The sequence below is a fragment of the Myodes glareolus genome, chromosome 9, assembly GCF_982192425.1.
Source record: "Myodes glareolus chromosome 9, mMyoGla1.1, whole genome shotgun sequence".
In the NCBI taxonomy this organism is placed as follows: domain Eukaryota; kingdom Metazoa; phylum Chordata; class Mammalia; order Rodentia; family Cricetidae; genus Myodes; species Myodes glareolus.
The window spans coordinates 23,940,907-23,955,602 of NC_142034.1; the positions used below are offsets into that span (position 1 = coordinate 23,940,907).

Below are 14,696 nucleotides of genomic sequence, written 5' to 3' on the forward strand. Positions count from 1 at the left end.
CCACAGGCATGTGTGAGCAATCATGCACACACATGTAATTTATTATTAATGAGGTAAGGGTTGAATTCAGTTGGTAGAAAAACTCTAAGTTGTGGTAATGTTTGGGAGCTTAGTTTATAAAAGACAGAAAAGTCTGAATCTGTATCAGGACAGGGCAAATCTATCTACCACTAATGGGGAATAATGACCAAAACAGACGAAAAACAAAAGATGCTCGCTCGATCTGACAGCACATATGCTAAAATTGGAGCAATGCAGAGAAAATTAGCATGGCCCATGCACAAAAATGACATGCGAATTTGTGAGGTAGTCCATGTGTTAAAAAACAAGAACAAAAACAACAAACAAAAGATGTAGGTAGTATTAACAGTGTGTGCTACACTGGTTTTAAAAGCTGTGGCCTCGGGTTGCAGAGATGGCTTAGCCATTGAGAGCACACACTTTCTTACACTGACCGCTCTTACAAGAAGACCTGAATTCCATTCCCAGCACCTACATCAGGCAGTTCACAACCCCTGTGAAGATGGAACAAGTGAACTGAGTTGAAGGTAAGCCAAAGGTAGAGCATATCATATACCCCTCACCCCAATGGTGGGAATGGGACTCAGGGCCTCCTCCTCGCACTTGTTAGGCAACTGTCCTAGAACTGAGCTACATACAGTCTGTGGGTCCTGCTGTACAGCTCAAGCTAACCTTCAACCCATGCTAGCCTCAAATGCAACCCTTCTGCCTTTGCCTGTGGAGTGCTGACATTGCAGGTATGAGTCAACATGCCACTTAATTTATTTGTTGCCATTTGAATTTGCATTACTTTTTTATTTAATTTTATTTTATGTGCATTTGTATTTTGCCATGGGTGTCGGGTCCCCTGGAACTGCAGTCACAGGCAGTTGTGAACTGCCATGTGGGGTGCTGGGAATTGAACCCAGGTCCTCTGGAAGAGCGAGCAGTCAGTGCTCTTAACCTCTGAGCCATCTCTCCAGTCCTGTACTAATTAATAAAAATATAAATTTTATTTGTTTTTTTGAACAAAGGCCTTGGACTTGAACTCCTGATTCATCTGTTTCCACCTCCTCAATACTTGGATTATAAACAAGCCTCAACACAATTTAACATAAAAAATTTGCAAACACTATTTTCATCTTTATTTCTCTTTTAAAAGTTGTGTGTCACCCAAAGGAGGTGGCGCATGCCTTTACTCCCAGCACTTGGGAGACAGAGGCAGGTGGATCTCTGAGTTTGAAGACAGCCTGGTCTACAGAGCGAGTTCTACGGCAGACAGAGCTATTACCCAGAGAAACCCTGTTTCAAAACAAAACAAAACAAAAAATTGTGTGTCACCCAAAGGTGAGTGCATGCCACACATGTCAATACCCATACTATCTAAAAGGTGCGGCTGGATCCCCTGGATCTGGAGTTAGTCAGTGTGAGCCACATCTCAAAGTGTTAGGAACTTGGAACTCTGAAGTACTACAGAATGAGGCCTCATCTCAAATCTTTTGTTGTTGTTGTTGTTGTTTCAAGACAGGGTTTTCCAGTAGCTCTGGCACCAGTCCTGGAACTTGCTTTTGCTCTGTAGTCCAGGCTGGCCTTGAATTTGCAGTTGTCTTCAGCCCCCCCAAGTGCCGGAACTACCACATTTGCCTTATAATTAACATTTTTTCAATATCTTTTTTTGTTGTTTGTGTGTTTTTTCCCGAGACAGGGTTTCTCTGTACCTTTGGAGCCTGTCCTGGAACTAGCTCTTGTAACCCAGGCTGGCCTCGAACTCACAGAGATCCATCTGCCTCAACCTCCCAAGTGCTGGGATTAAAGGCGTGCGCCACGACCGCCTGGCTTCAACATCTTTTTTTTAATTATTATTTATCTATTTATTGGTTTTTCGAGACGGCGTTCCTCTGTGTAACAGTCCTGAGCTGTCCTGCTCTGTAGACCAGGCTGGCCTTAAGAGATTCACCTGTCTCTGCCTCCCAAATTCTGAAATCGAAAGCCGTGTAACATCACTGCCCGGCGACATTTTTCCGCTACCTTGCCATAGATAAGGCCAGTAAACACTTACTGGGAGTAGGGGTGTAGTTCAGTGGTAGAGCACCTGCCTAGCACACATGAAGTCCTAGATTCAATCCCAAGCACTGATGGATTAAAAAAAGCAAAGGAAAGGTTGATAAGTTCCTAACTTTAGCCTGTAACGTTCACTGGCTCAGAGATATGGGAGTGAGAACACAGAAAGCTTCCTCAGTGCCCTGGCCTTGCAAAGTTAAACAAATGCAATGAATCTACAGTTAATCATCAGATAAATGAAGAATTGCCAAAACATTCAGCGAAGAATTCTGCCTCTATTTCCTAGCAGAGCAGTTCCTGAGATCTACCAGTGGACTGCACTTGGATGCGGAACACCCCATGCACTCTAATCCAAGGCCTTCCTGCAAGAGACAGTCAACCAGAACTCTGCCAGCCTCTGCTTGGGAGCAGTGTGGAGAACAGCTAACAAGAGCTTATTTTGAGAAAGAGATCGACAGTCACACTCTTAAGAAAAGAAGTCATTTGGCAAACGGACGCATGTCGCCAAAACGTTAGTCACAGCTTCAAGGTCCCAGTTTGTACCTCTGCAACTATTCTCTGCTTTGACAGAGGCCGTTCTCCGGCTGAGAAACCCAGCTCAGCTTCTGTCACCCTCCGCATTTGAAGCAGTCAAGGATCCTTTCATTTTGGTGGCATCAAGCTGTGACATGGTCAGGAGGCCCACTAGACGAAGGGGGGGGTGACTTGCCACTTTCCACTTAGGCCTAGTTGAAGCAGAGCAATGGGAAAACGTGACAGGACAGGAAAAACTGAAAATCATTGTGCTAAAGAAACAGGTCATCGCAACAGCTCTGAGCTTCTATAAGTTAGAGCAAAATCCTCTGAAGAACAAAGTAAAAAAGCCGGTCAGTGGTAGCGCATGCCTTTAATCCCACCTCGGGAGACAGAGGCAGGGAGATCTCTGAATTCAAGGCCAGGCTGGTCTTCAGAGCAACAAAACGAAAACCCAGCAGCACACTAATACACAGGTTTTTATCTCCAAATATGCGGGCACACTTCATGCCAGCAGCTCCTCCTGAAGCTGGTATGAAGACGAGGGTTTGCTAGAACAGCCTGAACTAACAGCCCATGAACTTCAGAATTACTTGAGGGCAACAGGAAAAACACACTCAAGTGTGCAGGGGAGCAGTTCAGAGGGCTAAAGTCGAGCAAGACTATGTGATGGTATTCCCTTCCACAGAACAGGGTTACTTTTCCTAAACTCCATAGTAAAACTCAAAAGCTACACTCTTACAATGTCCTTCCCTCCCCTGCATCTCACCTTTGCTGCCACAGCACTAATCGGCATCCACTAGTGTAAACGCCATTTCTGATATCAAGAGTGAGACAGAAGTAAAACTGCCCAGTCTTTGGCAAATCCACATCAGACCTCAGAAAAGCCATGACTCTTAGACACATGTCTAGGCGGGACAAGCTCACTTACCAGCTAAGTGTTCAAAGCATTACAGCCTAAGAAAAAGCTAAAACAGAATTTCAAAAGATTGACAGTAAAGCATCTAATCCTGTTGACAAGCATGGTCTCTCCCCTCTGACAAGGCCACAGGTACTGAGTGAACCAAGGCACACGGCTCACCCCTCTAAAATACTCGGGGGCTCAGAAAATTAAACCCTGCAATCTCGATGTCACTAACAAGTGAACTTTTTCATTTCCAACTCTAACGTTCAGATCTTCCTCCTGGTGGTCACCAACACAGTAACATAAAAATGTTGACTATTAAAAATATTTAGAGATACAAAGATATTAGAAGACTAAAGATTATATATTAAAATGCATCGAGATGCTGGGCAGTGGTGACACACATCTGTAATCCCAGCACTTGGGAGGCAGAGGCAGGCATCACTGTGAATTCAAGGCCAGCCTGGTCTACAGAACAAATTCCAGTACAGACAAGGTAACACAGAGAAACCCTGTCTCAAAAACAAAAAGAAAAAAAAGAAAAAAAAAACTTATCTCAATCCTGTTTTTCTTTACACCGACTTCCTAATTGGTTAACACAATCTTTTAGGGAAACAGATGGGACAAAGCTATATTACAAAGGAGGAAGAGATTGAGAGTCTAATGATCTGTCTCAAAATTACATGTAAATCTATATTTGAAGTAGGGTACTAAAGTTCTCTTCTGGTCCATAAAGAGAGAAAAGAGTAGCCAAAATCATGTAGCAAGTCAGAAGACAGAACTCTAAAGCAAAAGTAATAGCATGAAAAAATGGTACTGGCCCGGGGAGAGATTAATCTAGTACTATTTAAATCGCTTTAAAAAAAATATGAGTTTCAGCTGGGCAATAGGCACATGCCGTTAATCCCAGCATTCGAGAGTTCGAGGCCAGCTTGGTCTACAGAGTGAGTTCCAAGACAGCCAGGGCTACACACAGAGAACCCCTGTCTCGAAAAACCAAAGGAGAAAAAAAAAGCATTCCAGGGCTCGGGTGCAGCTTAGAGGTAGAGAGAGCCCTTGCCCAGCACACGAGTGGACCAGGATTCAATCCCCAGCAGGGATGGGAGTAGATTCCAGCACACAGCAGCTTCCTCCAGCTTCTCGTTCATCCAATCCTATCCTTCCTGACTATGTCTTCCTAATCACTCTTCATCAGTAACTCAACCGCACACACAGCCTACGTTCGGCGCCTTCAGATTTCCATAGCCCCTCATCTCACACCCCTCCAACAGGAACCTCCAACTCCAGGAGCTCGCAAAGGCATCTCAGACAGCTCCCCGACTCCCTCTCATCCACCACTCTCCACATCTCCTCCAGCCATTCCTGTTCACTTAAATCAACACGAAATGTCACACCGCTCTCCTCAACTCGGAGCATCCTGCTAATAATTACCTTTCCCAACAGGTCCTCCCTCCCTTCCCCATCTCCCCCTCTGCGCCACGGCTCCCCTCCTTCCTCACCCGGAGTTGCCGTCTTACTCACCTCACCCAACCCTTCAGGATCTCTAATTTCCTGTCTCTCCTGCCCATTTGCCCGGTTCGCACCGGCCGCTCACCGCCGCCCTCCACTCGGACGGCCCACGCCCCCTCGCCAGGGTCTCCAGGCCCCGCCCCTAGGCCCCCTCTCCGCCTCAGGCCCCTCCCCCGGCGTCCCCTCCCCCCTCAGGCCCCCTCCCCGGCTCTCCCTCCCTCCCACTCAGGTCCGCAGGTCACCTCAGCGGCGGGCTCGGCCGCCCCGGCGTCCTCCCCACCTGGCCGGGGCTGCTCCGGGAGCGAGTCCTCCGTCACCTGTGTCCTGGTTCAGTCTTGCCCGTTCGCCCCGCGGCAAGCTCTCTTTCTCGCCGCCGCCCCTTTTGCCAACCCGGAAATGGATGCGCTCCCACCGTCCCCAGCGTCCGCGAACAAAATGGAGGCGGGGGAAAAAGGAGGAGGCAGCCGGGCTCTCGGAGACGCGGGGCGCATGCGCCTAGGAAAGCCTGCCCTCTATCGGCGCACGTGGGGGCGGAGCGCCACCATCTTGAGAAGGTCGCCGGACGAGATCCGCAGTGAAAAGCCGGGTTTGCATCTTGGGCTGCAGTTGGGACCACCTGCGAGGCTCTCAATGACTAGCCATGCCAGCCAGATCTAGTTGGTCAAATTCAGTCTGACCTTTAGAACTGCGCAGATGATCTTAACTTCTGGCCGACAGAGAGAACCATTGAGCTAACCGCTGTTTCTTAAACGTTTTTTTTTTCCGTGTTTATTCCACTAGGCGCGAGCGCGCACCATAAGCCCTTATATGGTTTGAAGTTAAGGAAGATCAGGACTCCGCTACCCTTGCAGGGGCCCGGTAGATGAGCTCCGGTTGTCATAGCAACAGAGAGGCACGCTTCTGCTTACATATCATCCGTTAGGTCATTCTAACCGCTGAACCTGAACATCTTCCTCAGCAGAGGGACCCCGACTCACTGAACTGAGGGATGGAGTTGTGAACTCCTCTAGATACTTGGATGAGAGCGAGGAATCCTTGTCCTCTGCTGGCTTCATTGCTAACTCTTGTAAATGACTAAAGGTCTTCTTCACACACAAAAGCTTGTCACCACTCCGGGCATCCCCACTTCTTCCATGTCTCACTGCTCCTTAGGTCAACCCAATGACCAGGACTGAAACTCATGTAAAAGTGGGGCTTAATCCCCACTTATTGTGTGTTCATGGGCCTCAGCTCCCTCAGTGTGTGTCTTTAAGAGTCCTTGAAGGCTCCTCGGGTAGTGATTTGGAAAGCACGTGATAAGACTAAGCTGTTATTGTTTTTGTTTTCCCTCTGTTCTACCTTGAGTGTTGGGCACCACCCACTAGTCAACTAAATGTCACATTGAGTACGTGTTATGAACATTCACTAGGCTAGGTACAAGGAGCTGGTTCCAGAGGTGACTAAGACAGCGCTTCTGCCCTCTGGGAACTCACCATGCTGGTGCACAGACTGGTATGTAAACACCCGAGCTCTCAGTCAGCATGTGATGAGTCGTGGTGACATGTGGGCTGGGATGTCACAGGAGTGACTAAGTCCTGCTGAAGAATGAGAGAGATTTAAAAAAAAAAAATGGTTTGAACTAGTCCTGGAACGATGAGTTAGAATTTTGGAAGGAAGCAGACGTAGGTGGAGCTCTTGAGTTTGAGGTCAGCCTAGTCTTCAGAGCAAGATCCAAGACAGCCAGCCAGGGCTACATGAAGAAACCCTGTCTCAGAAAACCGAAAAGAGGGCTGGAGAGACGGCTCAGAGGTTAAGAGCACTGACTGTTCTTCCAAAGGTCCTGAGTTCAATTCCCAGCAACCATATGGTGGCTCACAACCATCTGAAATGAGATCTGATGCCCTCTTCTGGCCTGCAGGCAGACACACAGACAGAATATTGTATACAAAGTAAATAAAACCGAAAAGAAAAAAAGAAAAATGAGTAGAATTCCATTACCAAAGAGCAAAGGCGAGGAACACATGCCAGCAGGATCGGTGGAGCACATGCCAGCAGGATAGTGGGTGACTAGCCGCATGGGCCAGGGGAGCTAGACTGCTGACCAGCCCTTCCTATCTCTTTGTTCACGGTTTCACCTGCCTCATCCTTAGCGGCTCAGCAATTCCGTGGATCTACTTTCAGTTCCTGAAACGTGCGATGAAGTTCCCACCTCGAGGCCTTTGAAGGAATTACCTTCTTCCCATCCTCATTGTTCAGGCTTTTGCCCAGTGCTCCTCCAGAGGGCATTCTCTGTCCAGCACGGCTAAGTACACCCTTGCTCACGTGTTACACTACTCTATGGCAAGGGGCAGCCACTAGGGCGGATACAGGGACATCTCATGTAGGCACATATCAATAATAAGCTTTATGAAGAAAGAAACCAAGAGGTTATCTCTCATTTTCTACTTGAAGTCTGTAGGAATGGGCCAGGATAGGAAGGAAAAGAAAAGCGTTCCAGGAAATAATTATTTGAAACAAAGAAAAAAGATTTCTTTTTTTTTCCCTTTCTTTTTGAGACAGGGTTTCTCTGTGTAACAGTCCTGACTATCCTGGAACTTGCTCTGTAGACCAGGCTGGCCTCAAACTCAGAGATCCACCTGCCTCTGCCTCCCCGACTACTAGGATTAAAGGTGTGTTCTACCCAGCCAATTTTTTAATTATTGTATATGGAGGGCACAGCATAGAACACGTATGGAGGTCAAAGGACAATTTTCAGGAACTGGTTCCTCTCCTATCATGTGGATTCTTGGGATCAAACTCAAGTTGGAGGCTTGGTGACAAGTGAGTAAGCCTTTACACTGAGCCCTCTCACCGGCTCCCCTTCCCATAGTAGATATTTTGATGGTGAGAGCTACAACTTGAAGGAGAAAGTAGGTTTTAAAAAGTAATTGAGGGCCAGGACAAGTGGTCTAGCATTTGGGATGCAGAGGCAGGCCTGAGTCTGTCAGTTTCAAGTCATGGGGAACATTATGAGTTCCAGGTCAGCCAGGGATAAACAATGAGACCCCTTGGGGCTGGAGAGATGGCTCAGTGGTTAAGAGCATTGCCCGCATTGCCTGCTCTTCCAAAGGTCCTGAGTTCAATTTCCAGCAACCACACAGTGGCTCACAAACATCTGTAATGGGGTCTGGTGCCCTCTTCTGGCCTGTAGGCATACATGCAGACAGAATATTGTATACATAATAAATATATATTTAAAAAAAAAACAAGACCCCTGTCTGAAGACATGAAAGGAGGAGGGGGCATGTTGGACAGAAGGGTTCCAGAGCGAGTGGATGGAAATAAGAGAGGGGAAAGCGGTGATTCTGGTCAATGTGTTATATAGATGTATGAAATTGTCGGGAAAAAAAAACAAATATTTTCAAAAAGAAACCATAAGGTTTGACATTTATTGCAGTTCGCCGTGTACCAGTCATTGCCATAACCTCACATGCCGTCAGAATCCATTTACTCCTCAGTTTTCTCAAGCAGTGACCGTGCTCTCATTTTCCCGGTGAGGGAAGGAGCCACACACAGCGTAGCCATCTGCATTCAAGCCCCCGCCTACAAAGCAGTAGACATGTCTTCGGACTTTCCCTCTCAGTGCGCACATCAGGGACTCTGTGCCTCCTTTTGTTGGTAATGAGTTGGTTTTATCTGCATGAGTGTCTTGCCTGCACATGTGCATGTGTGTACCTCTCGTGGTTCCGGTACCGTTGAAGGTCAGAAGAAGGCATTGGATCCCCTAGAACTGGAGTTGCAGGCGTCTGTAAGCCACCATGTGGGTGCTGGGACTCAAACGTGTGTCCTCTGTAAGGGCAGTAAGGGTTCATAACTGCTGAGCCATCTCTCCAGCCCCATGATTGCAGTTTTTATTAATTGTTTATGTATTTACTTATTTGCTTATTTATTTGAAGACAGGGCCTCATATATAGCTCTCACTGACCGGGAACTCACTATGTAGATCAGCCTGGCCTCAAACTCACACAGATCCACCTGCCTCTGCCTCCCAGGTGCCAGGATTAAAGGTGTGCGCCATCACACCCAAGCTTATGAGACCCTATTTTTCAAATAATAATAGTACCAATAATAATAGAGTTACTGAGATGGCTCAGTGGGTAAAGCGCTCGTTGCCTAAGCAGGAGGACCCACGTTTGGATATGAAGCACCTATGTAAAAACTGTGTGATGTGCACTTGTAACCCCAAAGCTGGGGGCACAAAACCAAGTGGATCCCAGGGTAACCAGCTAGTCTACCCAAATCTGTGAGTTTCAGGTTCAGTGAGAGCTCTGTCTCAAAATATAAGATTTAGGATGGGCGTAGTGACCCATACCTTTAATCCCGGCCCTACAGAGGCAGAAACAGGCAGATCTCTGTGAATTCCAGGCCAGCCAGAGCTACACAGTGGGCCCCTGTCTCAAGTGGGAGAAAAACTCAAAGCCAGATTATTCCCACACCTAGTACTTTGAAAAGTATTCTCTGTGGTGACACCTAGTGGTTGAAAATGTCATTGCCTAAATTCCTTTCTCTCCCATTCTTAGGCTCGCAACAGGGTTCTGGTTAGGCTGGTCCTTGGACCACTCCAGATTCTTTTTGTCATCTTACCATCCCAGGAGACCCAGTGCTTCTGTTCCAAAGGGTGGATTTGAAACCCAGGATGACAACTTGGCCTCTCATTGCCTCTGTTTCAAAAAAGAAAAATTGTCTCTACCAGAGATGATGGTTTATGCCTACAATTTCAACACTTGGGAGTGGAAGCAGTTGGACCAAGAGTTCAAGGTCATCCTCAGCTTCATGAAGAATTCCAGGTAAAACAAAAGTCTCCCAAGTTCTCAAATTTTCATCTAGAAAGTAGAGTTGGCAGAGCAGTTCTGTGGGGCTTGCTGGAAATATTAAACGAGAAACTATGATGAGCAAACCCTACAACATCAGTACTCAGAAGGCTGAGGCAGGAGGATTCAAAGTTAGAGGCCAGGCTAGAAAAAAAAAAAAGCTGAGCACAGGAAATGGCCAAGGACATGTCCTGGAATGTCACCTCGCAAGTAATGACTGATGGTTCTGAGAGCGGCTGAAACGAGGATGCAGGCAGGAGGTGAACTAGGTCACTTCTCTGCCCGCCCTGGGTGGGAGGGAGCACAACAAGCTCAACGTCCTCCGTGCAAGGGCAGAGACTGCTCACCAGTCATACTCTTGTTCTCCCTGAGTCCTGCCTGGTCCTATAGGACCGGGCCAGCCCTCTGCACTGAATGAAGCCCAGTTCCTGAGTGACTCCCACTGGCTCTTCTGTGACTGTTCATTTCCATGTTCTGGCTGTCAGTGGTGGTGATGCATGTAATCCAGCACTCAGAGGCTGAGGCAGGAAGATGGAGAGTTTGCTACATAAAGAGACCCTGTTTCCAAAAACCAAAGAACCAAACAATAAGAAGAAAACAACCCTAATTTTGCTTTTGCTTTGGGCTCCTCTCTCTCTCTCTCTCTCTCTCTCTCCCCCTCTTTCTCTCTCTTCTTCTAGACAGAGTTTTTCTGTGTAACAGCCACGGCAGTCCTGGAACTCACTCTGTGGACTAGGCTGGCCTCGAACTCACAGAGATCACCTGCCTCTGCCTCCTGAGTCCTGGGATTAAAGGCCTGCACCACCACCACCTAGCAGGCTCATCTCTTTAAAGGACTTTTTTATTTTCTCTGCTCCTTATTCCCAGACCAACAGTGATTCTCCTTGGCTTAAGTCCTAGAGCACTTATCGTCTTGCATTGTGTCCTGCTCCTCTGGTTCCTATTACAACCAACTTAATTTATTCATTCAACAAATATGTATTTAGTGTCTGCTCCATGCCAGCTACGATTGCAGTTACGGCCAGTGAGCAAGATCCACTCCCAGGGATGATCCATGCTGGCGTGGGAGGTAACCACTAAGCGAATACACAAAGAAACATGTGATGTCATGAGTGAGGCGTGCCTTGAGCCAACTGGGAGAGCAGAGTATAGGGCGGGTTTTGTCTGGGTGATCCAGTTTGGCGTAGGGAATGGAAAAGGCGAGGTCTCTTGGCTAACAATGATTGCTACAAGGGCAAGAAAATGGCCAGGATGGCCAGAGTAGAGTGAAGGACGGATAAAGGAACAAGAGATGTGACCAGGGAGGAAGGGAAGGGGATATATACGTAGAGAGATGGTCTCATTATGCAGCCTTGGCTAGTGTGGAACTTTCTGTGTAGAACAGGCTGGCTTTGAGCTTTGGCAGAGATCAGTCTGCCTCTACCTCCAGAACGCTGGGATTAAAGGTATACAAAACATACACATTTTACACAAACAACCCACATTTGTGGTCGAAGGTTCACAACTTAGGACGCTTCTATTACTCCAGCAGGCCCCAGCATGACCACAGGAATCCTCAGGTCCCCTCACTGAACACCACCTTTTTTACTGCGCTCCAGGCTGGCCTCAAACTCAGAGTTCTTCCTGCCTCTGCCTCCCAAATGCTGGAATTAACGGCATGTGCCACCACCACCAAAAACGTTTTTGTATGGGTTTGTATTTTCCTGTGTTGTGTTGTGTGTGTGTCTGCATGTGCATGTGTGTGCATGTGTGCACGAGCGTGTGTATCTGTATTTTTATTTCAGGATGAGTTCTTTCTCCATAGTTCAGGCTCACCTTAATTTAGACCTTCCTTGCCTCAACTCCCTAGAGTGCTGGAAATCTCCAGGTATGTCATCGTGGCCAGCTTTTCCTGTGGTGGATGTGCGTCTGTGTGTTCAGTGCATTTGTATACACACATGAATACAGAGAACAGAAGAGACTGTCAAGTGTCCTCTATTGCTCTCCACCTTATTCCTTGAGATAGAGTTCCTCATAGAGCCCGATGTGCACTGTTTCGGATAGGCTGACTGGCCAACAAAGCTACTGAGAACTGCCTGTCTCTGCTCCCCAACACCGGCACCATGTGCAGCTTTCGTGTGGATGTTGGGGATCAAATCCAGATCTTCATGCTTGCATAGCAAGTGGTCAAACCCACTGAGCCGTCTCATGAGCCCTACACACAGCATGCTTGCTTATCTTTTTGTTTTGAGATAGAGTTCACACTTTGGCCTAGACTAGAATACCACTCACTCTGGGGCGCAGGCTGGCCTCACCCCTGTACAAATCCTCCTGTCTCAATCTCCTAAGAACCCTGATAACAGGTATGAGTCACCAAGCCTGACTGTCCTTTTCCGTACCAAGCAGTGGTGGCACATGCCTTTAACCCTAGCACTCAGGAGGCAGAGGTAGGTTGATTTCTGCAAGTTTGAGGCCAGACTGGTCTACAAGAGCTAGTTCCAGGACAGCTAGGGCTACACTGAGAAACCCTGTCTTGAAAAACCGAAGGGAGAGCTGGAGAGATGGCTCAGTGGTTAAAAACATTGCCTGCTCTTCCAAAGGTCCTGAATTCAATTCCCAGCAACCACATGGTGGCTCACAACCATCTATAATGAGGTCTGGTGCCCTCTTCTGACCTTCAGACATACACACAGAAAGAATATTGTATACATAATAAAATAAATATTAAAAAAAGAAAAGAAAAACCAAAGGGAAAAAAGAGAGAGAGAGAGAGATTTCTAATTGTGCATGCTCACCCTCAGGTTCTCTGGAATGAGCCACTTAATATGGGTGCTGGGAACTGAACTGGATTCCTCTGTGATGGCATTATGTGTTGTTTTTAAAAAACAAGTTATTTTATTATCTTTATGAATATGAATGTTTTGTCTGTAGGTACATCTGCACACCATGTACATGCCTGGTACCTGTAGAGGTAGAAGAGGGCATTGGATTCCCTAGAACTCAGTTACAGATGGTTGTGAGCTGCCACATGGCTACTGAGAATCAAACCAGGGCCCTCTGGAAGAGCAACCAGTGTCCTTAACCGCTGGGCCACCTCTCTAACCCTGTCTTCTCTTTGTTTTCTTTTTCTACCCCACCCCCAGCACTGAGGAACTGAACAAGTATTCTGCCATCAGGCTATACCCCCAGTCCCTCTGGAATGTAATGTGTAGCTGAAGCTAGCCTCACTCTGCACAATCTTCCTGTCTCGGGCTCCCAAGTGCTATTGAATTCGTCACCATAAAATTGCAGCCATCACCTAAGTGCAGTGGTCCATGGCTGTGATGTCATAACTTGGGAGGGGAGGTTAGATGACTGAAGGCTAGACCAGATAGTGAGATTGTCTCACTAAAGAAGAAAACACAACCATAAAACAAAATAAAAGCAATCCTTCCATGATTACGATTATATGTGTCCTGGACTAGTTTCTCTTGGGTGTGCACTCTTAAGTGGAAATGCTCGGTCATGTGTACGCATTAGTTATGTAACCTACTTTTAGCAGATATTGCCAGTTTTCCGAAGTGGTAGTGCCTGTTTCCACGCCCACCAGCAGCATATAAAAGTTCCAGCTGTACCCTGGTATAGTGGTGCATGTCTGTAATCCCAGCACTCGGGAGACTGAAGGAAGAGGACTGATGAGAATAGGCCAGCCTGAGCTACACAGTGAGACCCTGTCTCAGGAGAGGAAGAGCTCCCCATCCTCGCTGGGACAGGTGCCGCCAGTCTTTCCCATCTCAGCTGTATGCAATGACACCATGGTTTTAGAAAGACTGTGGGCTCAGTGTAGAGGCCTGACTCGCGGCATTTAAGGATGGGCTGGAGACAAGGTGCTGCTGAACTGGCAGGAGGTTAGTCTTGTCATCCAAGAACGCTGGGACTGGCTAATAAGGTGAGGGAGGCTAAGCATCGCAGTACACCCTTTTCATCTTGGCACTTGGGAGGCAGAGGCAGGTGGACTGCTGTGAGCGAGACTACATAGTGAGTTTCAGGCCATCCAGGGCGGTACAGTGAGACCCTGTCTCGAAAACAAGCAAGCAAAAAGACGGGCGAGGATAAGTGAAGAGGAAGATGGGGTGAGGTCTGGATATTTATCTCAGATGGGGTCCAGCTATGCAGTTCTTAGACCTCTCGATCCTGCAACCATCATCCAAGTGCTGGGATTACAGGCATGCACTGCCACACCAGGGTAAATACTAGACTTTATCAGCGTGTTTGCGTGGGCGTGTACATAGGCGCACATAGGTCAGGGGACAATCTGTGATGTTCTTTCTCTCCTCCCACTGGTACAGCAGGTGTGGAAACAGGCCATCGTCAGGCTTACAGGGCAAGCTCTTTGCTCTGCCAGCCATCTCGCGGGCCCCTAAATTTTAGGATGGGAAGACCAGCAAAGGCAAAGCCAAGCTGGGAGAAGAGAGGACTGCTTTCTGATATCAAGATTCAGGGAGAGTTAGACAAGCTAAGAACTCACACGAGGCTATGTGAATGGGAGGAGGAGGTGCCCTGGTCTGAGCCTGTGTTAACTCTCATGGAAGCCTGAACAGGAGACACTGTGCTACTACGAGGGTTAACCCAGGCTCAGCGTGCCTCTGACTTGGCAAGACTGGTAGCTGCCGGCTGCATGAAATGTTTGGACTGCCTGCAGCAGACAGACCAGGGCTAGCATAGCAGGCCCGCCTCATCTAGCCCTATAACTTGGACTTCATGCTGGGCCTACTCAGCCTCCACCTCATTCCTCGCAGGGTTAGACGTGCGATCTCATAGCAACGTGACCGGGAACAGGTGAGAACAGAAACGTCTCCTGAGTTCCAGACACCAGACACAGATCTTGGGAGGTTGGCACCTTCTCCTCCCACTCACATTTT

General features: G+C 47.7%; 1 protein-coding gene, 1 long non-coding RNA gene and 1 other non-coding gene across 5 annotated transcripts in view; 2 read left to right on the forward strand and 1 right to left on the reverse strand.

Moving 5' to 3' along the window:
- The window catches only part of Wipf2 (WAS/WASL interacting protein family member 2), a 34,576-nt gene extending 29,172 nt beyond the window's left edge, over positions 1 to 5,404 (reverse strand). Inside the window, exon 1 of one of the 3 annotated variants that reach the window (XM_087910021.1) lies at positions 5,268 to 5,404. The gene's annotated coding sequence lies outside the window, so the exon portion shown is untranslated. Of the gene's footprint in view, positions 1 to 4,999; positions 5,104 to 5,229 lie in introns of those variants that run through there. The other 2 variants (XM_087910020.1, XM_087910022.1) reach the window with 2 other exon arrangements.
- LOC125411055 (U6 spliceosomal RNA) lies at positions 211 to 321 on the forward strand. The gene has a single exon (XR_007235230.1). It is a non-coding gene; the product is annotated as a U6 spliceosomal RNA (small nuclear RNA).
- A 159-nt stretch (positions 5,405 to 5,563) lies between the features above and the next one.
- On the forward strand, positions 5,564 to 13,236 carry LOC146893280 (uncharacterized). The gene is made up of 2 exons (XR_015003820.2): positions 5,564 to 6,478; positions 9,526 to 13,236. It is a non-coding gene; the product is annotated as an uncharacterized LOC146893280 (long non-coding RNA).
- The last annotated feature ends 1,460 nt before the right edge of the window (positions 13,237 to 14,696 follow it).